Raw genomic sequence first — 26,601 nt, 5'->3', positions numbered from 1 at the left:
AATTCTTTTTAAATAATCCTCTTTTTAAATATCTTTCTCTAAAGGAGAAAGATAGTTACAATTCCGCGATCGTTAATTTATTGTCATCGGTCAAATTTCGTACATTTTAATTGCTTAGTCCCAGATTTGATCTAAATCTAATTCAATTGTCAAATAATAAACCGTTAAATCAATTAACCTTGAGTTAAAATGCTGCCTTCAGAGATTTCAAACCCGCATAAATAATGCAGTCGCGTGTGTTAAATTGATATTATCGTGCAATAACAATAAAATACGGTGTTAGAGAAGACACCATTAGTCTGTTACAAACAATACATGCTAGTTATCTTTCTGATCACTTATTTCGTAAATGCGATACAAACATATGTCCATTGAAGAAACGTGAATTACAGCTGATTGCCATATGATCGACAGTGTCGACAACTTTCGTGAAAAAAATTTTTCGGCCATATTTCCTCTGCTTTCTTTCTTCCTCATACTATCAGCTTTCGATCAGAATAATCATTTGAAATAAATCTAAGAACTCCATTTTCGATATTTCGTTTAATTAGGAAGAATCCCTTGTACCCAAATACCTAACTAAACCTTCAAACAAGCTGAGAAAGTCTAAAATATATATGTCAATATTCTGCCTCCCAATTCTTTATTGACATATCATAAAACCTAATTGTCGTATCTTACAAAAGCTTAAAACAAATTCTATAGTACGAATAAGGTTCCATAAGGTCCTGTGGCATTTAATAACACACGGTTTTTCAGGGAAATCCCGTGGTTTATAGGAGGATTCGCTCATGAAAAGCTTTGCGGTGTTTCAGACAGGCATCGGAGTGGCATCGCAAGAGCTTGCGATAGTTACTTTATTGGAAGTACGGTGGTAAACGTGGTGAATCGCGAAGAGCTGTCACTGGCTGGGTCAGTTGGCAACAGACCTTCGAGGTGGTCGTGAGTGCTTGCGTTGGTCGAGTCTCGCAGCCGTCAAACCTCTTTCGTCGAGTCTGCACGCAAAGGACGATCGAAAAGGTTCTCGCGTGTACCGTGACAGAGGAGCCAGAGCAGCGAGGGACGAATTCACGAGTGCGTCGGTAGTTCGGGAAAACCATGGAGCTCGTCAGGATCATTTGACCCACGGGAACGACTCCAGGCTCGGTGGATCGTGCTACCTCGCGTGATATTACAAATCGGTGAGTACATACGACCAATCTATGGCTCTCTTTCTCTTTCTCTAGAGTGACAGTTCGTTTCTGACGTTCCAATAGACAGAGATAGGAAATGTGTGTTTTCTTCTTCTCGTTCTACTATGTGCGTCACGTAAACGCTCTCTGTCATGGACGGTATGATGCATGTGTTGCGTATAACTACAAAGGGACACCATGTTATTCACCTGCATCACGTACCATATTGCGAACCTTGTGCTTTTTCTCTACCTCCTCCACCCCCAGAGGGTTGCGTTGTAACTACTAGCGAGATGATCGAGCGCGATTTCCTGGCTTGACATGTGTGAGTAACGCGGTGCTCGCATAAATGGCCCATTGTAGGTGTGTTGTATCGCGTATTAAGAGGAAGAGAGAGCACGGTTAATGCGTATATCTAGTCTTCGCCACGCGTATATACATTGTCCATTGGGCTTTCTCGTGTTGAGAGATTACGAGCTTTCTTTCTGATCGAACGTCGTTAAGGTATTTAATTTACTTTGACTGATAAGCTAGGTAAATGTTAGACGCGTATACTTTGTGTTACAAGATTACTAGCTTTCTTTCTGATTGAACATCGTTAAGGTACTTAATTTATTATCTCCCATAAGTAGACTACAGATTCTTATGTAATATCATACTTTCGTGAATATAAGCGATAAAACAGAATCTAAAGAACTATTCGTGTCATTTATTAAACGTAACAAGTATGCTATTTTTTTTTTTAACATTTCATGTAGTTTTGTACAGCACGCATATTCTATATACATTTGCACTTTTAAATTTCCTATAAACACATAAAAGTCCACGATCTACTGATAAGTTAGGTAGATGTTAGACACGTATACTTTGACTATTGGGATTTTTCGCGTTACAAGATTACAAGTTTTCTTTCTGATTGTATATGTACATAGTATATGTAATTTACGTAGACTGATAAGTTAGATAGATGTTATACGCAAGGATACATTAGGAAATTTACGCAAATGATTGAAAGATACCGCACGGTAATCTTCCATTTAGAAATTTAGGGACTTTGAGAAACTATTAAAATAGTCTGATGTAAAGTTGAAGCGTCGTGGTGTCATCGTTACCTTGAATCTTTTTTCATTCTAACGTCACGCTTTTCATCATTGTTTAGAAATGAGAATCTTATTTATCCGTTAATAGTTTAGTAATCTTGAGAACGATAGATATCAATGTACGAGTGTTTAACTTTTTCCATCGAATGTGCCAAATGAACGAGAATCGAGCCTTAAAAAAAAACAAATTGATTAATTGCCCATTTTAGTAATTTTTTTATTTTCTTATATAAGCAGATGATTGATATTCAGTCGTCAAGGAACAAATTACTGTCGTAAATTATTAATAACCGTAGAATAGATATAAATTAATTTTAAGCTTTGGGGTAAATTTAAAAGAACAATATCTGTAACATCATCGATTTTCTATACTTTTCAAGTTATGGCATTATAGGATCAACGTAGTTTTTTTTTTCGTACGACTGAATTATTTTACATGTTGAAATCATTCGAATATAATGAATACTCGTTCGAGTGTTCACATCCAACACTTGCAAATTACACAACGCTCGTTACGAAAAACCATCCTTTAAATTCTTCGATCGAGAAGTGGAAAACATTGTTCGATCGATTCGTGACACGTTGCGAAATAATCGCTACGACAAGCTTGTGACGCATTCGGATGCACATGTGGAAAACTAGAGGGTGAGCGGCGTGCCTCTACTTTAATATAACCCGATATAAATCATGAACGTGGACGAGATTAACTTTGACCTTCTGTTCCTTTTCGATCGGAGGGAGATCAGTGCCTCAAATCTTCCGTTTTCTTTATTAATTTCGATTACGGGTTGCGTCAATCTCTCGTTGCATCGAAACGCACGCGAATACTGGCCATTTAATAGATCTAACACGTGTCTTCGATACGTAAGATGGTTAGTACGTACTTTTCTCTTAATCTTACGTTGACTTTTATCCAGTTTTCGTAATTTGCACTGGCTGTGCTACGCGTCACGATGGTTCATTGCGTCAGATTTTTAATACGGTAATAAACATGTGTGGGTCTAGTCTGGTGTGTATAGTAAGGCAATTACGAAAGAAAACATACCTACGTACTGATATTTATTATAGTGTGATCGGAAATAATCCAGTCTTGATAATTACTCGGCTCGAAAGTTTCAATGTTGAAAATTTGAAAATGTAGATATTAAAAAGTTGGAACGTGTATATAACACGAGAATTTGAAAATTTGAAGAAAAGAGAGAAATTTGTCACTGGAAATTTGTTAGTTTATCGAGTCGAGGGATTTGGATTGTTTTAAATATTTGAAATGTAAATATTTCATAATTTGAAAATTTAAATATTCACACCGAGGGATTAGACATTCGGGTCACAAAGGATTTGTAAATGCGAATATTTGAAATTCGAAATTTCGAAATTTCTATGCTGAGGAATATTGAACATTCGGCCATTAGAGATGTCGAAAATCAATTGTTGGACAACGTAAATATTCAACAGTTCAAAAACATGTATCCGTGTTTACAGGATTAAAGTCAGCCGATTTCGGAAGAGACAATTAAGATTGCGATAGTATGCCATTTAATCGTTCTCAGCGCGCTGATAAGCCGCAGCTTTTGCTTCTGATATAGCGGTTTAAAAGGAAGCGTAGTTACGTTCGATAAGGAAATGATGTAACGCACGCGTTTTTTCGTCTGCGGTACGTGTGTTTCGTCTCGGTTGCCTGCGTTCCAGGTGCATCAGTTTCTCGTTGCTAGTTTTGGCCTCGTCATCACGTTCGCGTACTCGCTACAAGTAACCTTGTGCAACTCTTTAACGATTCGCACCTACGCGAACGACTAAGTCGTAACAGTTGTGCAGAGCTTTTTTGCCATCGGAATAAAACCGAAGAATAGGATTTTTTTCTGTCGTTGAATGGATTCAACGAGCTTCCGCGTCAATTGACGCCAATCAGCCGCATTATTTTAAAGATTGCACGTAGGCATCACTTACGTCAGTTATTATTGATTTGATTTACTCCAAAAAAAGTTGCATCGTAAACAGTTTAACGGTCGTCGAATTATAAAAAGTCCGTTAACGATCAGTTTCTTTTACTTAATAGTCATCGTTTTCTTTCACTTAATAACCATCACTTCCAGTTTTTCGTTCCATTATCCAAACGTACGTGTTCGCGTCAAGTATTTCGTAATCGCGTTTCACAAGCTCCGAACCAAGCCGACAATCTACAAATATTCGAGTTTATGATCGTTCGTTGACAACAATAATTTGTGACACGAATCATTTCCATGCACATAATACGGTATCAAAATTGATATCAAACGAAGGTCGAAGTTTTGTTACACGTTCATAGTCGAACGCGGTTTATATACACGGGAACTCTTCTAAGTTTCGCTGGTTAATTATGAACAGAAATGGGAATGAATCGGAAGCCACGTATAGCACGGTGAGTTTCGCTCGGGATTAATTCAAATTCTGCGAAACGTAGCACCAACATACGCGAAGTTTCCGAAGGTAATTTAACACTTGTATAAAAAACACTTACGCGTATATGATATGTATTAATATAAAACATTTCGAACTTTCGTTAACATTGAAACGAGACACGATCGTCATGATTATATCGGTCAAATTTGGAATCAATCCGAGGATGTATAAAAATTTAAATACCTTTAATAAATACTTGCATCGAATACCTAACATAGGTTTTATGTTTCAAACATTATCAACAAAATGATAGTTAATCGAATTTCCAAACGTTTCATACGACGCACCTAATCATCATCGTCATCTTCGTCGAACGTGTCTACGAGCGTTCGAATACTCTTGCGAGTTTCTGCAAAATCTCAACGCTATTCTCTTCCCTTGCACGTTGTGTTCCATCGACCACGTAGCAAGAAACCTTTTTTCCATCTAACAAACACTTGTAATATTGTTCGATAGAATTAATAAATTGCTTCGACGTGTATTTAAAGGTATTACGTAAAGACTATAACGCGTGACTGTGGCCAGAGGCTCGGTCGAAATTATCAGTCATCTCTTTCAATCTCGTTTAAATCCATCGCGTTCGCAAGTGCAACTAACTAGCCGACGTGGTCGTTTGCCAGTCTGTACGCAATGCGGTAACAGTGAAAACCCGGAAATCCTTTGCTCACACCTTTTAAATCTTAGTTTAGAGAACGACTCAACCACTTAGCCAGTGCTAATTCGGGCGTTCACTAGAATCGCTTCGGTTAAAAGGGTTAACGATAAACGTGCCAATATTCTCACTGCGTCGTAATTCGTGGTGTCGATATAAGTACCGATCGTAACGCATCTTCTATTCAATCCGGCGATAAATCGCCGGGCTACGACCGATGAAATTATACGATCTCGACCTCCTTCTTTCTCGCCCTCTTATCAAACGTGCACGTTCACGCCAGCAATGAGATTCGCATTAGCTTGACGAATTGAAAATTCTTCCTCCCTGTCTCTCTGGCCCTGTCTTTGTCTCTCTCTCTCTCTCTCTCTCTTTTCTCCGTTGTGTTCTTCTCTTTTATTCAGGATATTTTTGCAAGTAGCTTGCAGATACGAATAAGTCGTTGAAATGTATATGCAGCTCTAACAGCTAGATAAGCCGAGAGCCGGCGGCGTAAACGAGCTGACCCACATTATCGAAGAACCGTTCGTACGAGCAGGATGTGTACGTGTTCAGTGAGCGTTCGTATGCACCGGAACACTCGTGCGTTCTGTGACGACAGAATGCATCAATCGAGAAAGTCATCGCTGGCCCTTTTGCCTTTTCCCTGTTGTCGAACATGTACCGTGATTTTTACTGGTCGATGAGTTTTCAGCATTTAACCCTACACGAATATCTACGTCTCGACCTCGCTTCTTTTTCTTTCTAACAAGTAAACAGACTTTTTTACCATTTATAGCCCGTAAGAGCTGGGAATAAGAAGACGCGATCGGATTTACAACGATTCGAAGAACGCGCCGAGGTAAACATACGGTGCTGTTAATGTCGCAATTATGTCGAAAATTAAATAGGAAAATTAAATAGAAAATAATTCTTTTTCTTAAGTTGGACAATTTGTCTTTGTCTTTATCGATAATTATTCCATGGATTATCGGTGGCAATGAAAACTTCGACTACAACCGATTATCGCGTTTTCGTCATGCAGTCAGTGACTTGTATTTCTCAGCTTTTATCTCTCCACGTGTACCGAATTCGTAAAAACTTGTTTCCCGAAGACTAGCGTGCGTAGATGTTGCGATTGAAGCGAACGCGTCAAGGACTATCCTACGTGCACGTTTCTTCGTATCTAATGAAATAATTACAGTATCGCAGTGTCTATCATATTTTTGCGATCCTACAACTAGCACGATGGTGACTCATCGGACTAATCGCGGCAAAGTCGTGAAGTTTCCTCGCGTGGCTCCACTTTCACGCGTGCAAGTAGCACATCCTTACTCTATCGTGCATCTTTGCGCTCTTTACCATTGCACCTACCATTACCTCAGCGTACTCTCGTCGCTCGATCATCAATTTCCCATCTACAAAACGAATTAGTAAAATGTATAGAAGACTGGAGTAACGTTCGATGCAGGCGAGTGAATTCTATTAGACGTTATTAGACGTTTCAGCGGTTTATTGTATCGTATGGAGAAATACGACTATGTGGCAGCACACGCGACACACTTCGTTATTTATATCAATAAAATTTCACGTAATCTTAGTTTGTGGTTACCCGAGCTCCTATTTGAACAATCATCGGGTGGCATGAAAGTAACGATAACGCTTCACGACGCTAGTGTTATTTAAATTTAGCACAGCCTATATATCAAAATACACAATTTCAGAATAGCATATTTCAAAGTACATCACTTCGAAATATTTGTCTTTATATCGAAGTTTATGAAATTCTGCAATCCGGATCGTTGTCTATCTTATGACAAAACATTCGATTAACTTGGCGTTAACACTTACAAAATTCTACACTAAGATTCTCATCGTTATTTCTTTTGTTCAGCTAACTTTATACAGATTCTCATCCGATTGATCAAATTCTCGATTTTTGCTAACATCAGCGTCGATACATCGCACCAATTTTTCCATTTCTTCAACTCCGCCACGTATTTCGCGCGTTTTATTTTACCGCGACGCGTGCGTTACCCTCTTCTCGTAAACGATAGCTTGCAAAAAGAAATATCGCTCGCCTGTATCGAGCCTAGAAGATCGGCGAAACTACACACATCGAACGTACTCGTATTTCGTTTACTCGTCTCTATATCCGCAGGCAGTTTCGTAACTAATCGCTTCACGCTGCACCGTTGTCGTTGACAAGACATAATACCGCGGTGCCTTATGTAAGCTCGATACATGCGAGATAGAAGATAGCGGTGCACGTGTTATCTGAGAGACGAGACCGTTTACCGCAGCCTTGTTCGGGGACGATGCAGCCTGTGCAATTGCATTGCACCTTGGCCACGTCGCGATATCGCGCCTCTCTCGTACGAGTTCTGCTAGTCAAGGTTGATACGAAATGTCCATCTAGTTGGACGGAAATCTGCAGTTTCGAGGAAAACGTGGCTTGGCTAGCTGCTGCACGATTCGATTGTGAAACGGACCTGTTCTACCTTGTAATTGTTTCGTCGATCTTTACGCCTGTTTTTCACCGTTTCGGTACGCTGATAGCGCTTCAAATAACAGATGGAATCGATGTTATCGATCGAATGAATTTCTATTATTTCGTTTCACGAATTACGTTTTTAATCGTATGAGATACATACGCGAACGACCAAGCAGTGGAATAATATTTATAAGCCGTGCGAAGGCGACATTGTTGAAAGATAATACGCTACCGTTCGTAAGTATTTGAACATGTGGCTCGATTCGATCACAAAAGATTTACACGTTGTATGTTGGAAATCGTAAGAAAAGAGACCGTCTGTCTACGACTATCATCAAGTGGTCTACTAAATTTAAACCGAAAGAATGTATTTGCGTCGCATTCATTCCACGTTTATTTATAATGGAAGGCTGAGAGAGAAGAAAATTTGCACAAGTTCGCAGAAGTTTCGATTGTTGGAAAATCGAATGATATCGAAGCGAGGAGAGAGGCAGAGTTGATACTCGCGCGATTGCCTTTCGTAGCCACGACGTTGGAAAACAGGACTCGATACCGTAAGTTTACTGAAAATAAATTGCCGATGAAACGATCGGCCTCTAATGAATTAAAGAATCTTTAGAAATTTTTCTTATAGGAAATAGGAAGTAAATGAGCGTTGCATGAATCACAGATATTACGGTTATCCTTCGCCACACCAACCACCGTTTCGATAACCATCGGTTTCGCTTGCTTTCACCGCGATTCTATTCGACCTGCTGTTGCGATAATTATCGTTAAATCGCAGATTCGTGAAAGTCGTGATAAATTGTTTGTCGTAATTGCAAGCCGGTATAGACGAGTAGTGGATTCGATTCGATCTTTCGAAATTCCCTCGAACTGTTTTTCGTGCGAGCGCGACTATTTGAGAAACAGGCGCGGTCTGACACGCTTCGAAGCAAGAAAAAGAGAGAGAGAGAGAGAGAAATTCACGATAAATTTATTTCGAGAAACGGGAGAACGTTTTGTCGAGGATCGTACAAGAACCCTGGGTCGTCACCTTGAATTTTCTTGCGCGCCCGTCCAAAACAGCGCGGTTCATCGTCCTCCGTTTAGGATTCAACGCCCCCGCGTTGTTTTGACATAATTCGCCCGCCACGTGTTTTGTCGTCCCATAAATGATCGTGGCAACAAAGACCGACCTCGGATCGTTATTCGAAGCCGCTGAAAGTCGCACGTGTTTCTTTGTCGAGGCACGAGGAACACTCGCGTGCCTGTATTATTGGGTCATTGGCGTGGAAGAGAAAAAGAGAAGAAATTGCTAGGAATCGTTAACGTTCGAAGAAGCGACGTACGTGCCAAAAGTACGAGGCAAAGATATGAGCTCGTTTAAGGACCGCGAGGATACGTCGTCGCGCCAAAAATATTCGCTTCTTCTTAGTCTTATTTCAGGATTAGATCTTGCATTTTCCATCCTCGTTGTTCTCTGGTTTTCATGAGTTGGTCCCACTCGTACCTTGGATCTAAACATACACCGTCGTTCGTAAACATTGGCCACTTACACAGAGCAAGGTAGATCCGAGAAATGGCCAGAAAATTATAAGGAACTCGAGCAATGTTTATTATTGATTTAAATTGTTACTCGAACGTACTATTAAATTTTTTTATATTTCTTCCATTTCGAACTTTCATTCGGATTTCGTCGAAACTTATTTACCATTCACCATGAAGATGTCATGGTAAAAAATACGATATAGATGCACATTATGCGATAAATTTATGATCCTATTAAACGCCATTGCACGCTTTACTGCCAGCTTTTCGAACAATCCAATAATTAGATAATAATTCGTCTTGTCAAAAATAACCACGTGTCTGGATGCTTGAGTGCGATAATGTATTCTATAAATTCTTGCCGATGATTATTCCGTAATTCTGGAGATTTATAGAGTCCGTACGTGGAACGTCGATACGCTAATTAGAAATTGAACGGAGCGGTCGAAACACGGAGTCGTTAATGATCTCCGTGCATGTGCCTACGATTGCACGTGCAACCGCGGAATTGCAGTGGTGTTGGTTGCATAATATGCAGGTAACCTAGATCTGCACCCACTACTTTCCACCCACCGGCCTCATTACCCCTTTGAGATTCTCTCTTCTCTTCGCTTGTCCCCTAGCCACTCTAGTAAACCTTTGTCTCGCGACAAGACGCTCTTTGCACCGTTTTTTTGAGGCATCTCAGTCCCCAAAGGTTCACCGGACGCGGATGCATTTTTACGTAATTGCGCTGCTGGCCGAGTCATAGTTATCGTCGTTTGTTCGAGTTCGTTTGGTTAACGTAGATCCCTCAACCAATCGACCATCGTTTGATTAATTGGATCGTCGAGAAACGATGACTTTTTATTTATCAGAGTTTGCTTCCCTCTGCAGTCTAATTTATAGGGTGTGATTTCTTGCTAGGAGGAAACGAGCACGACGAGTGGACGCTCGTGTAGGGTGCAGCATTTAGTACGTACTCGCGTAACTCGAACGCGAGAAGCAGGTGAAGTGGTTGTACGCTATAAAAAAAATCCTCGTCGAGCCCTTTTCCACCCTCCAGCGAATTGACGTCATGCCCTTCCCTCGTCGAGACATTCATCAATGTAAAAGGCGGCGCACCGTGTGACACGTTGCGGCACGACATGTCGTGCAAAACACAGCAGGCCTGTCGTTTATTCGCCGCGTAAGCTGGCTCGAAACAACGCGGCTATTCGTCGGTCTAGTCGCTGCCAGGCTCCATGGCACTTTCCTATGATAACGAGAAACTTGCTGCAATGTTCGTGTTCCGCTGCTTTCAACCCGTTTCGCGAATTTACCTTACGAATTGCCATATCGTTTGTGTGATCCGTTGAGAAGATATCGAAGTGCAGTGACGACCGAGGAAAATCGACTATCGTTGGGAGATCATCTCGGATGAAAAAGAAACTCGAACAGTGTCCATTAACGATCGACTTCTTTCGAGTATATCTTTCATTAGCAGACTGTAGATTTTTATGCAAATTGATGGTTTCTCCAACGTAATTAAAGAGATGGAATTCGAGCAAAGACTCATTCCACCCATCGAATTTACGTCATTTTAATATCGTTACTCTGATATTATAATTTTGTTCTTGCAATTTTTAATTACGCTGAGCACGATATATAAAAAGATAGGAGCTCGTCAAGAAAAAGTATCATCATTTTGAAGAGAAGACAAACCGAATTAACTGTTGCTCGATGAACAAGTGACGCATGATGTTAGCGTAGCGTCACCGGTTGTTGTCACTCTGTGAATCGATTTATGTAGCCGTCAGGCCATTTAAATTCGCACTGACTGGCAGTACTCGAGTGATAAGTGCAGGAGGATGGGTGCTCGCACGGCCGTGCCAAAAACAGAGCGGATGTAGCGAAAAGAATCCAAAACGACACCGCTGTATCTCGTTCGGGGCCGTCTCGGATTTCGATATTGTATTCTACACTTACAGCGTTGATTATCATCGTGAAACTGGATAGTCGCGGTCTCTGTGTGTATTAGATACACGAAACAGGTACGAGCCTCTTTCCGTCCTTCCGTAGAGATCTCGAAGCGTAGCAAAGATCGCCGATGTCTGTTTTCGGTTTGCACGCGATTCGATAGAAACGGTGAACGCTGTTTTCCCAGTCAGACCACATCCAGCTGTTTTGCATTCGCGTGGCCGTGTTATCGCGATAAAGCGCGCCGCTGCGAATATCTTCCGGTTTTTTCTACTCCGATTCTAACCGAGGATACCGGTGGAAACGCGAAAACGAGAGGCACAGCAGCGGAGAACCTGTTTCATCGCGAATAGAGAGTCGAACATTGTGAGGGGAAACAGGTATCGACTGCGTATAGCGAAAATTCTATCGTTGTATGAGTTTACGAGGCCTGCTATTTATTGATTTTTCTTCTTAAAGAACTACCAGCTCATTTTCTACGTGATCGAAGTTTCCTATAATCGACTAATTTTGATCTTGTTAATTATCGTGGTGAAATTCGATTGGAAACCAGCCTCTGAAAGGCAACTGGCAATCGGCGGTATCACAAAGAATCGGATACTTCGCTATATTCGTTCGCACAGTGAATTATTTGGAATTTCCTTTATGGAAACTGCGTGCTATTATATGGTGCGCGATTCTACTTTCTCCCGCCAATCAGACTTACGAAATTACACAAACGGAATAAAACATTCACTTCGGTAACTTTACTTAGCGTTACCAACAGTCTTCGGCCGGGTATCTTGCGAAGCATTACATCTCAAGGCAAATTGTTGTAAATTAATCCACCGTTATTTCCGGTAAAACAGAGTCTTACATCTGTCGTTATAGAAAGTTCGTTATTTATTTTCCATGTCATTTCTCATCTCTGCGAGGTGCACACTTGTACTGGATATATATTGTGTTAGAAAAACGTGAATATAATTATATTCGCATGATCGTCGAGTCTCATAGCGGTGCTAATGAAATTCCAAAATATTTCCTATGGCATATACAGTACATTTACAAGAGATTGGCCTAGGTTGCGAGTGTTGGGATACTTTCGCGAGCTCGTATATGTTAAGATCCCTGGAAAGTTCGTAGGTTAATTCTGAAAGCTGTCGTCGGTGTTTGAGAATGTCTTCTCATCACAACACTGCTAGCCGGGATAGATTCGTCCGCAAACCGTGCACCCCTTGTTACTTCGGCCAGTCGACCCAGTTTCGTGGCTGTACTCCGCAAAAGTGGAACGCGGTAGGTCAATCGCGAGAGGACGAGAGAGAGAGAACTCTCGATTTTCGTAAAAACTGCCGTCTGAGAAGCGTGTTGGATCGTCGCGTCCTAGTGCTCCTTAATTCCGATTTGTCTCGTCTCTTACCTTCTCTCCCTCCCTTTCTGTCTCTGTCTCTCTGCCTTTCTCTCTGTCGTTCCGGTAAAAGTGACGTTATTATTTTCGCGGAAGTGCACGATAGAAAGACGGAATGGAGGAAACGAGAACAACGGGGTGGAGTGCGAGGCAGAAGCTCGAGAACGTATCTTTTCGCCGATCCTCGTTCTGCACGGTCTTTCGTAGTGAACGCTGCGAAACAGCGCGCAAGCCTACCGGAAGCGCGAGTTTATTTTTGGCTGGTGTTGGAAACGTTCTTTTGGCAGCACGATCACGGATAGAATCAAAAGGTACGCGACTCGTGATGTATTTCTAGCGATCGGCGTTACCATCTAATTCGACCAGCTTGCCATTGGATTCGCTAGATCGCTTCGCCTGATGGGCTTGGCCCTGCTTTCGAGTTAGAAAAACAGGAAGTCAGGAAACAGGAACGGGATAGGCTGACCGAATCACGAAACGGTGTCTGTACGCGTACCAATCGATGACATTGTCAGTGTTGTCGAGATTCATTTTATCACAGGATACTACTACGTTGTTAGTTCCTCGTTCTTTGTTTGTTTATGTAACGTCCACGTACGATTCGCACGTTCTTACGGCCTCGTTTATAAATGTTAGGATATATACGGCTTTTATGCAGAATGTGGTAATTAGACCGCGAATATTTATGCGCTTTCGTAATTCTGTGACTATAATTCAAAAGAATGGAGTTTACATATTATACTTGTCTGGTTTATACCTTGTAACGACCGCTTTAATCCAGATGTTCGCTATATTTCTAGTTACTTAAAATTAAATTCCCGAGGATTTTAATAATTTCCTAAGAACGCTTAAAGCTCGCCTTATTTTCTGCAAGTGTGTGTTCTAATTCTCACGAACGGGGGTGCACTCACGAATATATTAGCGTCACTTTTGGTAAATCGTTCTGCCAAAAGTTTTGGAGTTCTCCGGTGAATCAATGGATCTAGCGTTACATTCGCGAGCCTTTTCGACTCTCGTTTCTCCCGGTTCTGAAAGCGTTTTAAAATCGTGAAACGACACCACAGAGACAGGGTGCGGTTTCACGAGTTAGCAACAGCCAGTTGTACCACGGTGTCGCACGGTATCGTACCACGCACTGACACGTGTGCACCGTTGCACTCGTGCAAGCACATTATGCAATCGCGTGCGTTGGTTTTACGCGCAATTCGTAAGCTCCGTCGATGGCAGCGCGTGAACGCCACACGGAAGTCGCGGCGAAGCTCGCCAGTGTCTGGGCCAGACGATGCAGCGTATGAAGATCGATGTCCACGTGATCAAGATATGGCGTGTTTTCAATTACTTTGCATTTTCTTTCACGATAATTTAGAACCGTTCCGTATTTTTCTCGGAATATTTTTTGTTGGGATAATGCTTGTTTCTCTATGCAAGTGGAACAGGTACGACACTGTCGTTGATAAATATTTGATTACATTCATTATTGCAGATTCGAATAAAAGTTTTCAATTTATCTTTGACGCTTTGATCTTACCTAAGTCAGTCATAGTTTAAGTTTCTAAGAATGTACTCGTGCATTCTGATTCTTAAAAGCATCGCGTTCTCATGATTTCGGAGGGTACAATGAATTTTTTATAACAATATGCTGTTCTATGAAAACTGTCTTATAATGTTACGATTCTCGTCTTTCATATACAGGAACTGTCGATTTCGGATTAAATATAGCCAAAAATGAACAGAACCAAGTTTAATTCGCTTCTAGAAAAATACAAACCACTTGACCAAGTTCCACCAATTGTAAATACTGACCTACCTATGGACAGTAGCGTATATTTATCGAACTGTCGTTTAAATTTCTCAATTCGATTTGCACGTAAATTTCATTCGAAAATTCTGTGGAAAGTTCTCTTCGTTAACTTAATCCCTGAGCTGAGACGAGCTCGTCAAGCCAAACAGTTTGACTCGTTTCCAACAGGATGATCTATATCAATCCGTTGTCACTGAGTGAAAGGATTCTTCTGTGCGATTTACAAATCGACCAGAGAACGCGTTACACTTGAATTTACGCGGTTTCACGTAGCTCACAGATACGCGAACCGCGCGCCTCACACCGTTGCAGTTCTGTCATTGACAGAGAGTTAATCTAATCTGAGAATCGCATCTTTATATGACACAAGCTACTAATGAGCTGCTCAAAGAGAATCGTAATTAACTCGGGCAACGTTCTACGCAATAATCGATTGCACAAGCGATGAGGACAGACTCTGTAAAGTAGATCGCAAGTTCAAGGTAGTTTCTCGTGAAATTTAAGGTGCTCCTCGACGTCACGTCACATCCTTAGCAACTGTTACAGCCGCAACATTTTTCTCAGCCTGCATTGAATTATTCGAGAGCCGCCGAAAATAGGTGGCCCACTTGTACCGTTCGAAGTCCGAAGTTGTTCCCATTCGACTGCCCCGAAACTCTGTCGTCTATTTGGATACATACCCCTCTACCCCCCCTGTCGTCTGTTTGGATACAACCCCCTAATGGGGTTTCGGTAAGGTGAGGTACCATGTAGTTTACTGATGGGCTATGCCTTCTAATAACTTGTAAGTACCTGCTTAAACCGTTTAGGTAGCTCATGGCAGCTGGTTCGAGTGAAAGGACACAGACGAGAAAGGACTGCTGTGCCTAATACGATCGTAGGCCACGGTTATCGTAATTCGGTTGAGTACAACGCAAAACCTGGGTATCTGGCTCGTTACTTTTGCCAACTCGTCTGATTCAACCGGTTTTCCAACGTATTGCGTCCACGTTAAATACCGTCTTCCTTGATTAACATTTCCTACCTGGTCTCTTTTCATTTTTCAAGGTACAATAGCTTGCGCATACATATTTAAACTTCTTTTCGTAAGACATTTTGAAATGTCATTGACAATATAACCAGAGGCTCGACTATCACGATTATATTGACAAAGCTGAAGACCAATTTAAAAGTGTACATAGAAGTTACAAGATATTTATCGTAAGCCTATATTTCGTCACCGGATTAACGGTGTCAGTTATTCGTTGCATTACTATACGTTTAAGTGTAATCCTAGAGTTGGAGACTCCATGCTAAGTGTTCAGATGTTTTTCGCGATACTTTCAAGCGAAGGAAGAAAAGGCAAAGCAGGTAAAAGAGAGTTACAAAGTTTCTTAGAAGTTCCCTCGAAACGGTAGGTGGTAAGGAATACAGAGGATATATTTCCGATGTTTACTTTTGTAAATGACGTTGCCAACACTGGCAACTTTATCTTGTCAAATCTCTTGGTTCTTGCCTGGAGGTAATCCGGTTTTCGACAGAGTACCGTTTTCACTGAGTCAATAGATCGTCTTCCATTAGTGGAAACCCGCTTGACAAATGTTCATGAAGATATAAAATAAAACGGGACTTTCTTTTGAATTTTCATGCACTCGCGGAATCGATATAACTGGATGGAGCACCTGGCCAGAGTGAAAGGACACGAACAGAAACGTCACGAACGTGCCGCAATATCGCGACGATTAGCGTTGGCACGGTACCAACTGGAATGTCAGGCTTATAAAGCGACTTTTGGTAACTATTCCTAGCAACTGTGGTAGCATCGCGTTCGATGTAACCTCGCGCGACAAATTCAAGGGCGGCTTCGCTCTACAAAACGTTCGACGAACGATTCTCTCTATATTTTATCGAATTTAACCTACCGTTAGGAAAAGCTAAGCTTCTGGCTACGTTGACTAGCTAGGTGAAAGTAGTATTTATTCTAGAAATAGTGGTCGCAGTCAGACATCGATATGATAAAAGTTGCCTTCGATTCTGTGACCTCGTAAACTTCGCTACGAGGCCTTCGCGAAGTAATACCGGTGAAACTATCTGATCGATAATAGGGATAACTGCAGAAACTGATTGAACCGCTATTTTCTTAACTTTTACTCGATAAGCTCGGTAGCATTACCGTTTGTTAAGTAGTTCGTGCTCCAAAATGAGACGATAGAGAATTCGTCCCCATTAGATCCCCCATCCAGGGTTCCCATTAGATCTTGTCTTTCCTGTATCTAGTCATTGTTCGCTCGAACGAGGTAATATCGGGCATACTGTTTGATCGATAACAGGGATAATTAGAGAAACTGATCGAACTGATATTTTGTTCAATTTGTACTCGACGAGGCCACCGTTATTCGGTTAAGTAGTTTATGCTCCAAAACGAGACGACAAAAGATTCGTCGAAGGGTTCTTTTGCAGTTTTCCATTCATATAGTCTACGCGGATATAATTTCTTATTCGAACGAGACTACTCTAATCAAAGAGCTCCCTCCATTCGCGATGAAGTGGTTCAATGGAAAGATTGCTCGGCATTGTGCTTTCTTCCGAAAATAGTCTCATGGTCAAAGGGTTAGTCGACAGTCTTTGTTCCCTTGGTGGGAAGCAGTCGCGAATCGAGCCATATGGCACGAGAAACGGCAAGCCATTTTCGTTCTAACCTGGAAATAGACTTTCGATATGTGACACGTGCGCTCGCCTGCACTCGCGCGGCGTCTGCTAGTCAGGCACGCTACTGCGCATGTACAGACAGCCGATCAGCTGTTCGACGCCATCTTTTGCTCCCAGCTGAGGGCTCGACGCTACGCTCAGCTGACCTCGTCGTTGATACGAGCCCCCAGCACTGGCAGTAGCGTACCTAGCTGGGGCCTCTATGGTACCTATCTAGATTTCGATGTTGCAGTTGAATTCTGACTATAATTACATTTGTTGCTCCATATTCCTTCTTCTTTCTCGTTTTTCATCAAGTAAATGGAAAAAAATGGAAACATAAATTTAACTATATTTAATATTATCAAGTAAAAATTCCTATCTTCTCTTCTATCGGTATCCTTTGCATTCTCTCTTTTCTCTGTCTTAATGAAATTGAAATTTGATTTAAAATTTATTATCAATTAACGTCCCTCTTGCCTTCGAATCTATTTCTGCAGCCTTTTCTCTTGTCATCGAAGTCTGGATTTGATCGAAAATCTTTGTTAAGTTAAGTAAAGAAGTCAGCAGATAAAAACATCGTAAAATCACAAAGATATTCGTTTTTAAATACCAGCCACAAACCGCGATCACTCGTACACACGCGTATAACAGGAATCCGATAGCTATAAATCAGGAATCCGTAAAATCGTGTCGATCCCGCGTCGTTTATTACGAACATATAGATACCTGGTTTCGTTGTGTTTTATTTTTAAGAAAGAGAAAGAAAGATGTAATGACCGCGGATTACCACAGAACGAATTTGTTTACGCAATCTTTTTTGCAAGTGTTTTCCGCGAGTGCGGCCTCGCTTCAGAACGAATAAATTACATGCATTTCACCGTTAACCGCAGCGGCTGATTTTCGACGAAACAAAAGCATACACGGTTGCAAAACATCGTTCCACACGGTTGACAGTGGAAATGTTTGTCTTTGGACCGACACTGGTAAACGAGAAAAGGCCTCGACCAGCCCAACCTGGGCAAGGAAAAAGGATACAGGACAAACGGTGTGTGAGCAGAGTTCGATAAGCAGTCGACGCGTGTATCTACTATTCGATCGATAAACATTAGCCTTGACATGATATCCAGAGGACCGCTCTTTCACCTCGCCTTTTTTACTCGAACCTAGTTCCTACCGCTGCCGTTTCTTCTTCCAGTTAGCACGGGACCTGTAACTCCGAGTATAGAATGCGCGATCTCTGTGCTCGTGACTTGGACGATGGCACTTCGAATTTATATAAATAAAATGGTTGATAAAAGTATCGGATTATTTGAGAAATTCGTAGTGTGTTCGACGATCGACGTTTTAAAAAAGATTCGTTTGAAAATTCGAAGCTCGACGTTCTTGATAGATCGTTATGGAATTTTGTCTAATTAGAAGCCAGATTACATATTTAGCTTGATCCTGCATTATCCCGATAAAACGATGAACGTTGAGTTACGACTCTAGTTGTATGTTAAAAGAAATTAATATTAAGCCTCGTGCGCGCGCCAGTGATTATGAAAGCTGCCTAAGTCATATATTTTTCGTTTCGAGATATTTAAAGTTCCGCGTTTGACGCATCAACTGAATTCTGTCTAACGACGCAATAACCAGCTCGATACGACGCTTCAATTTCTACTACGTTGCGAAAATACTTTCGAATAATTGTAATGTAAATAAATGCAACGCAAAATAGGCGATAAATTTAATTTATTTTCGATTCTCGACTCCGGTCACTTTCATAATCGCCTACACACGTACATTAACAAAGAGTAGAACGACGTTGAATTTTATTGACACGTTCGTTTCCATTCGCCGGTTCTAACCTGCTTTGTCTTTTATCAGATTCTTTCGATTACGAGAAATTGAATAGTTGGAGGAACGAAGGGTTTGAAGGAGTTCGAGTAAGATCCATCGTGATTTTTATGCATCTATGAGAAATTTAAAACCGAGAAAATGCACAAAACGCGTGCATCGAAATTTTCTACGACTCCAGATCGAAGATTTCACCCTTATCGAGACTTTCAAGAATTCTAAACTTCAAATCATATTCAAAATGATCGTTCGGTCTCCCTAGAGACTTCCTAGTCACTAAAAACTTTGAATTGCTTCAAAGTTGAGACGCGAACTGCCGCGACTTCGACTATTCTCGACTCTGTTCTCAGACTCTTGTTCTGAGAATATTCTTCACGATGCCTGTTCACGAAATCTTAAACGAGTCACGCAATTTCGTCGATAAACCTCGCGAAGATATCGTGTGAATGATAACTAATTGGAGACACTAAGATTTCTGCAGTAGAAGCTGCTGTTTCTGTAGATTGAAAATTGAGGTTGGATCTGGAAAAGCAATGGAACAGTCGTCTGTGTATTTGATCGCAACTGGCTACATTATATAAACGGAAATCTAGTACGAACGGAAACTTGAAGTTTCTCTCGGTGTCTACTCTCGCTGTTCCATTACGTCAGCTCGGTTCTACGATTTTTCATGATTTCCATTCTACCCGAAGGAAAGGGGGGTGACTGCGTTTGCATCATCCCGTTGGCTGGAAAACGATTAACCGCTTACGTCAACGAGACCTTTGCTCGTGATTGTTTTCTCTTCATTTAACCGATCCTTTTACCGACTGCTTCCTCCTAATCTTTTTTAAATTGCCGATTCAAGATTCAAAACAGGTTGAGAATCCGGGATTCAATCCGCCAACTGTAGTAGAACTGTAGTAGTGGCTTTCGAGGAACACCGCGTATATTCTTGTCCGCTTTCAAACAAAGTTTTGAGACGTTTGACGAAGACGTCCTGATTCGAGTGGCGCGAGTCTCCGATGTCCACTGTGTGTCTCTGGAAATAGAAATAGAAGCGTGCTGTTAAGGTGGTGGATGCTCGAATCGCTGGTGGACGTCTTAGTTTAGACACTGGTTTTTCCTTACCAGACCACTGTCTCTCGATGCCCTAGCAAACACACGTTCCTCCTGTAACTCGACCCGGCTTTTTGTAGTTTCTAACAACGTTCTTTAAAATTAAATCTTCGCGTGCTACTTGAAACGCCCTGTACGTACGTTTCTCTTCCTTAAGTTACACGAAGCGACGTTTGAACCACGAAGTGAGATCGAGTTTAAGAAAATCACCGAAACACACGTGCTCCGTCGTGTTTTTTTCTTTCACTCTGCTATCTTCGTACAGCTACTTCCGAATGTGGATCATCGTTGTACGTATTCAAAGTGCGCAGTTTTCGTGTCAGTTCAGAGTCATCGGCGACGCGTATGGTTTGCTTTTCCAGCGTGGATTTCACTCATGGCTGTTTAATATACATGACTCCGTATGTGCAACAGCTGTACACGCGAGACCCTCTAACGCTTCTGGAAATAGAAAGTCATTCGCAAGGTGTACTAAGGCTAAACCACTGTGCCATTAGCCAAGCTGCAATGTGATTCTCAATTTGTCATTACCTGACATTTCGCGGATGAAATTTTCACGTTGCACAACCAATTATCTTTCGTTGGGTTTGCTTAATTTTTTTCCATCATCGACAACCTACCTTTCAGACTGAACAGACACGAGAAGGATCCTTCTCGAGCGAGTCTTATGGATTCATCCCTCGTGTGACGCAGACTTTCGAGCAAGTATTCCCGAGTGCATTGTACTTTGTTCTGCTGGTATCTGAACCTTTCCACTGTTTGCAATTGTGGCGAACGAAGGCCGGTCTTCTCTGTAATAATATCTCGTGGATGAAGATTGCGTTTTCTTTGCCTGTTATCGCTCTGCCGTCAATATTGCACTTCCTAGCACTTATTTATAGCTCCAAAGGGAATATAACTTATTGTCAGGGGGCAATTACTGAAAAGAAGATGCAGTTTTGACGCTTTTAAACGGCCAGTTATTGCTCATTCTGTCGTGAGAATTATTTATGAGTCGACGAGAGAATACGAGAAGTCGAGGTAATTACTAGAAAGAATAATAAAGTTCTTGTTGCCTTAGGTACCTAGGTACCTTAAATATTTACGTCTTCGTTTTTTCCTTGTTTTAGCGAACGAAAGAATTTTGAACTTTTTAAAACGTACGCTCAAATCGTACATTGTAATATTTTCTTCAAATTTAGGAAATTTGAGAAAGGACGATAGAACTCAACAGGAATATAATTCATCATTAACGTCTGCACTTCTTAGGATTACTTTGTGACTCAAAAGGAAATTCAATGTAGGGCTGTAGATACTAGAGAAGCGAAATTGTCGATACTTTGCACGATGATTCATTATTTGATGTTTGAAATTGCTTGCTCCGTGGAGTGATTCAGAATCAGGCAAATATTCGTGACAAATGCGAAGTAATTACACGAACGACGATTTTCTCGCAGAGGCGGAATATAATATCTTAATGGACGAAACTCATTGTCAGTTGGCGGATATCTTTCGATCGTTTGATATTAGGTCCGCTCTGAAAACCCACACGATACCCGTACGCACCGTGTGGGCTATAAACTGCATAACGAGAGGATTATTAAACATCTGGTCGTTGTGCCGAACGAAAAAGGAAATATTGTTTGTGAAGGTTTCCTTCGCGCAGAGAAATTTGGTATTGCGAAATGAGATTAAGATTTCCAAGAGCAGTCATACATCCTCTGACTGAAAGAAACATATCTCTCGAAGCTTGAAGTTTCATCACGCGTATCGACGAACAACAATACGTAAATTTTGCAGCAGGGTATAAATCGCGTTATCCGAGCAAGGACAGTTTCTTATCTCGAACCATCACTCTCTGATTTGTTGATCGTGTTGAAATAATCACGACAACTGTTATTGATTATTAGTATTTAGATAATTGATATCAGTTATATCGGATTAATCAGCTATTTAAAAAAACGGAACGTTTTTCTAGCCGATAAACGATTGTTTTAAATGTAAGACAAATGGGAAATATAAAACATGGAAATTGTTATCTAAACGCCATTTTTTAATGATGTATATTCATAAAAATACGACTTTGTATAAATATGCGTAGTGCATAGCCAAGTAAATAGAGAGATCTCGAGCTGCTTGAATTAATCTGAATGAGGTCGTAAAAATAGATTCCAAGTGTGTACGATTTGATCGGGTCATTGATTGCTGTTTAAGTTTAAAGTCTCATCGATGGAAGTAGCCATAACGTAAAAGCAAGATCAGTCGTGGGTGTCGTTAGACCGTAAATGCCATCAAAGCAAGCGAATCGGTGCTTTCGAGCGGCAAAATCCCGATTTTTGTCGTCCGCTTAATTACCTTCGTGTCACGTCCGTCGTTCTATGGCGAGCAAGGAGAAGGTATGGTTGTTTGCGCAGCGACAAGAAGCAAATTAGTATAATTAAGTTACACGGGCTGTACATGTCACGACCGAAAATGGAACGGAATTAAATTTACCGCGATATTCGATAAAGCGGAGCTGACGATACGCGCAAGAATGGCCCTTTTCAACTTCGTTCGCTGCACGTACTTCTTCGTAGAAGAGCTCGGTCTGCGAGATTAAGAAGATTATGCTAAGAGCAGTATCTGTTTCTCCGAGTTCTACGTCTGAAGCCAGTTCCTTGGCTTTCAACGTTTGATATTACCATAATATCCTCCCTGGCGTCGAACGAAATAAGAAGAAACATCGTAGTAGCTTCTCGGTAAGCTCGAAGAACACTATCGCTCAACTGTTATTCGGCCACTTTTTAAACAATTTCAAACGACGACTGTAATTTCTACCTAAATTTACCATTTATGTATTGACTTTGCTGGTAGACTAAACTCAATCTTAATCTGCGTATAAACGATGAGAAATTGTTCTGAAAGGACAGTGCAAGTTGTGAAAAGATATACCTCGATACAACTTTTACAATTTTTTATTCAACAAACCGACAAGCTACTTCGCTGCTACCATAAAAGTTGAATAAGAAATGCTCAACGTTATCGACACATACTATACCGATACGGTGAAGAAGCGTCGTATCGATTGTATCGGACGTAGAAATTGATTCGGTGCGATTGCAGCAACGTCGATAAGCAAATGATAAATTTACATAAAAATGCTGAATTAATTTCTATACCAAATATGATCAAGGCAATGCTCGTTGCTCCAATAATGCGTCATACATATGTATCGACAGTAACAAAGAAACTTTATCTTTTACGGTGCTAGTCAGCGACACAGGATATAAAAGTTGTATCATTGAGATGGTTACGAACGGTGTTATGGGTAGTAAAATTCGTGCAGAAATCGGCGCTTCAAGTTTAATTGCCGGCATAGGGGGATCGCAGGGATGGGCAGATGCGTTCGAAACGGCTCGTACCATTCGAGATTTTTGTAGTCCCTTTAAATTTGTTGTTGTGTCACGTCCGCAGCCACGGGCTTGTATCTCTTTGCTGCACGTGACGAAAGAAAACAAGGTGCAGTCTGGCCGGTGCAGCAAGTTCGAGATTTCTTGAACGGTTAGTACGTCTTTTAGGGTCGGCGCTGTTCGCCTGCTCCGGCAGGCAATCAATGGAAACGCACGACTCCTTGTTGACAGTTCGCGTTTCTCCATTATTCCCCATGAAAGGGGTTACATTTGCGCAACGGCCGAAACTGCCAGCGACTTTGCCCGGTTTCATTGTGAACAAAAAAAGAAGAAAACGAAAACCGTCCCCATTGTCTTGCGAAGGCTACGAAAAAGAAGCGAATTCGTCGTTGGTCATCGTTGTTGTCGTCGTCGTTGTTACGCAACTGTGTCAAGCTGAAAGGTAGAATTAATTCCGTATGTTCCTTGGCCCTTTCTCTCTCGTTCTTCGAATGTTCTTCGCGAAATCTCACGAGGAATATGTATACCGCGAGTGGCAAAAGCATTCGTACAGTTTGCACGTAGAAATAAGAAAAGGAGAGTAAGAATATAAGAACATCGTAAAACGAGAAGAACTTAGTACACGTTTCTTCTGTTTGAATATGTAGAAAATAGTAGTATAGGAGATATTTGTCTTTCTACTTTCGCATTTCGATCGTTGGAAAAATTTCTGTTTATTACCGTAGATCTCGCGACAAACCAATCACGTTCTTTAACGCGCGAACGAGACATTTCTATTGCATTTACATACTTATCGTCACGATTCGTTTCTCGTGAACCGCGTGATTTCGAATTTTTAAAGACCGGGCCGACTCCTTGCGTGTTGTATATCGTCGCGATAAACAGCGTAGTATCGTTAAGGGAAAGAATCTGCTAAATTGGCTGCATTGCACAATAGTTCCCGCGAAGCAGGAATTTATCGTCGAGTAAAAAGAAGAAGCACGAACGCGGTCGAAGTAGCGCTCGTAATTTATACTATCGAATGGGAAAAGGCGATAACTGGTTTCGAGCTTTGCGTAATGACCGTGAAATCGTGTAGGGAATAAAAAGTAGCTCTGTAGAGACGTAGAATCGAGAACAAGCCCAATCAAAGAGGGTATCAAACTCGTGTAAAAATAATAGCAGAATTTAAGGAACGAGGTCAGTTCTCGTTATTCTCGTTGTACGATCAATCTTCAAGTTTATTTTTCTCAGTCCGTAACTCGCATAACGAACAATCGAAACGTACGTGATAAATAGCGAGCCGAAATTTGCCACTGTTTTACCATCGACCTTGCCTGTTATTTATTACGCGATCATGTTACTCTTTGGTTTATTAACCCTTGCGAAATCTTCCTCTACTCCGTCGGTTGAAAAAGAAACTGATCTTTGGATTGTACAAGCTTTCTCTTATCGAGTTTTCCAAATAAAAAACGTTCAACAAGCGGCTTATAGAAATAAACTCACACGCGATTGCAATAAAGGATTGCATTTTTTAACGAGACGCTAAAAGAGATACGTACATTACATGTATAGCGATACGTTAATCTTAACGATAGCGATTGAACTTTTTTCCCAATCGAGGGTACAAACAGCGTTATACATCGGTCCCTGATAAATCCGAAAGGAAGAGTATATAAATAATACAGAAGATTTGCTTGCAGAGGCTTTCCGATTAATCGCAGGCCGACTCCTCTCCATTTTCACATGCGTAATCAGCAGCTCTTTGTCTCCGTTTGGCTTTTTTCGATGCCGCCAGGGTTCTTCAACCTCCGTGCTGGTAATTCCTCCGAAATCAGAGGGGTGAGCGGGCCGCGTCTAGACGCAGCAACCGACGACCCTTTTCTCGAAGGACGAAGGGACGACAGAAAGGTTTTGTCACGATGACAGTGATCCGTTGTTGGATAAACAGCTGAGTTCTGCCTGAGAAATTATCCGTCCGACAAAAGGGTGGAGGATCGTTTAACTCGTAAATATTCCACTTTAGAGATGTTTCGTTTGTCCTTGAGTTAAGTCATTTCTGGTTCTGCATACGATTTTCTATTTTAGCCAACGATTCGCTCAATTCGTTGTGCATCGTGATCGATCCGCTTCTTCTCTCCGTGCACCAATTTTGCATTTGATTTCTCGCTGATTTATAAAAATAAAGTCGTTGAAGGTAAAAGACGTTCAAACGCAATCCGCTACGATTTCGCTGAATGTTCCTTTTCCTTGCGGTCAGCGGACACCTCCGACTTCCTACGCGGTATCTTCCGGTGGCTGAATACAGCGTGGAAATAAGAAAATCATCGTTTCCAGTTCTCTCGAATCTACCTCGACGAGGAGAGTTCGACGACGCGTGACGTAGGAAGATTTATAGGATTGCCTGGCGAGGCGGTCCGCAATCGTTAGCCTTTTCAGTCTTTGCGACTGATTGTACGGTACATACGTGTTCGGGATTCGCTTCGAGTGAGCCGAGAAAATACTTGCGACCGTAAAAGAGAATATCCTGTTTATCGTCGCTGCCTGCTACCTCGATGATATTCCTGTTTCCGACTTGTGTGGGAACGAGTCTCCGAAATTGAACGCTCGCAAAATCCGTTATCCTTGGGAAACTTATTTGTTCGAATGTGAATCGAACTTTATTGTTCGTCGTTTCATTAACTACTTGTATCGACCAAAATAATTCGAAAATCGTTTTACGTGTCACCTTCAGTTTCGTGTTCGTCAATTTTTAACGGTTTCAACGGATCTTTACGCATCAGGTTAAACATCGTTAGTATATTCCGTTAGTATACAAGAGGAAAACGTCATGTAAACATGTGTCATTGAAGGCATTGTGAAAAGAGTCAGAACGATACAACGATACACGAAATGTAACGTTGTAATGCTAATGTGCGTTATTGCGGTACAAAGTACGAATAGATCAGGAATATTTTGAAATCTAGTAGTTGTAGCTAGAAGGTATCGTAATATATGCTTCTACAACTTCGACTACAATTCCTTTCCAAAATATTCACCGCTCGCATAAGATCGGCAACAGCGAAAAAATTGAATTTATCGCTCGTACAAGTTCTCGTCCATTGGTCGTTGAAGTTGCAACCGTACAAATATTATGATAAATTCTAACTGCTGCTAGATTT

General features: G+C 41.3%; 1 protein-coding gene across 1 annotated transcript in view; it reads left to right on the top strand.

Annotated features, from left to right (window-relative positions):
- The first annotated feature begins 905 nt into the window (after positions 1 to 905).
- The window catches only part of atos (atos homolog atossa), a 43,825-nt gene continuing 18,129 nt past the window's right edge, over positions 906 to 26,601 (top strand). The window contains exon 1 of the mRNA XM_033330109.2: positions 906 to 1,181. The gene's annotated coding sequence lies outside the window, so the exon portion shown is untranslated. The remainder of the gene's footprint in view (positions 1,182 to 26,601) is intronic.

Source organism: Bombus vancouverensis, chromosome 11 (assembly GCF_051014615.1).
Source record: "Bombus vancouverensis nearcticus chromosome 11, iyBomVanc1_principal, whole genome shotgun sequence".
Taxonomy (NCBI): Eukaryota; Metazoa; Arthropoda; class Insecta; order Hymenoptera; family Apidae; genus Bombus; species Bombus vancouverensis.
Note: the sequence above shows the minus strand (reverse complement) of the source record. Positions and strands in the feature narration are given on the sequence as shown.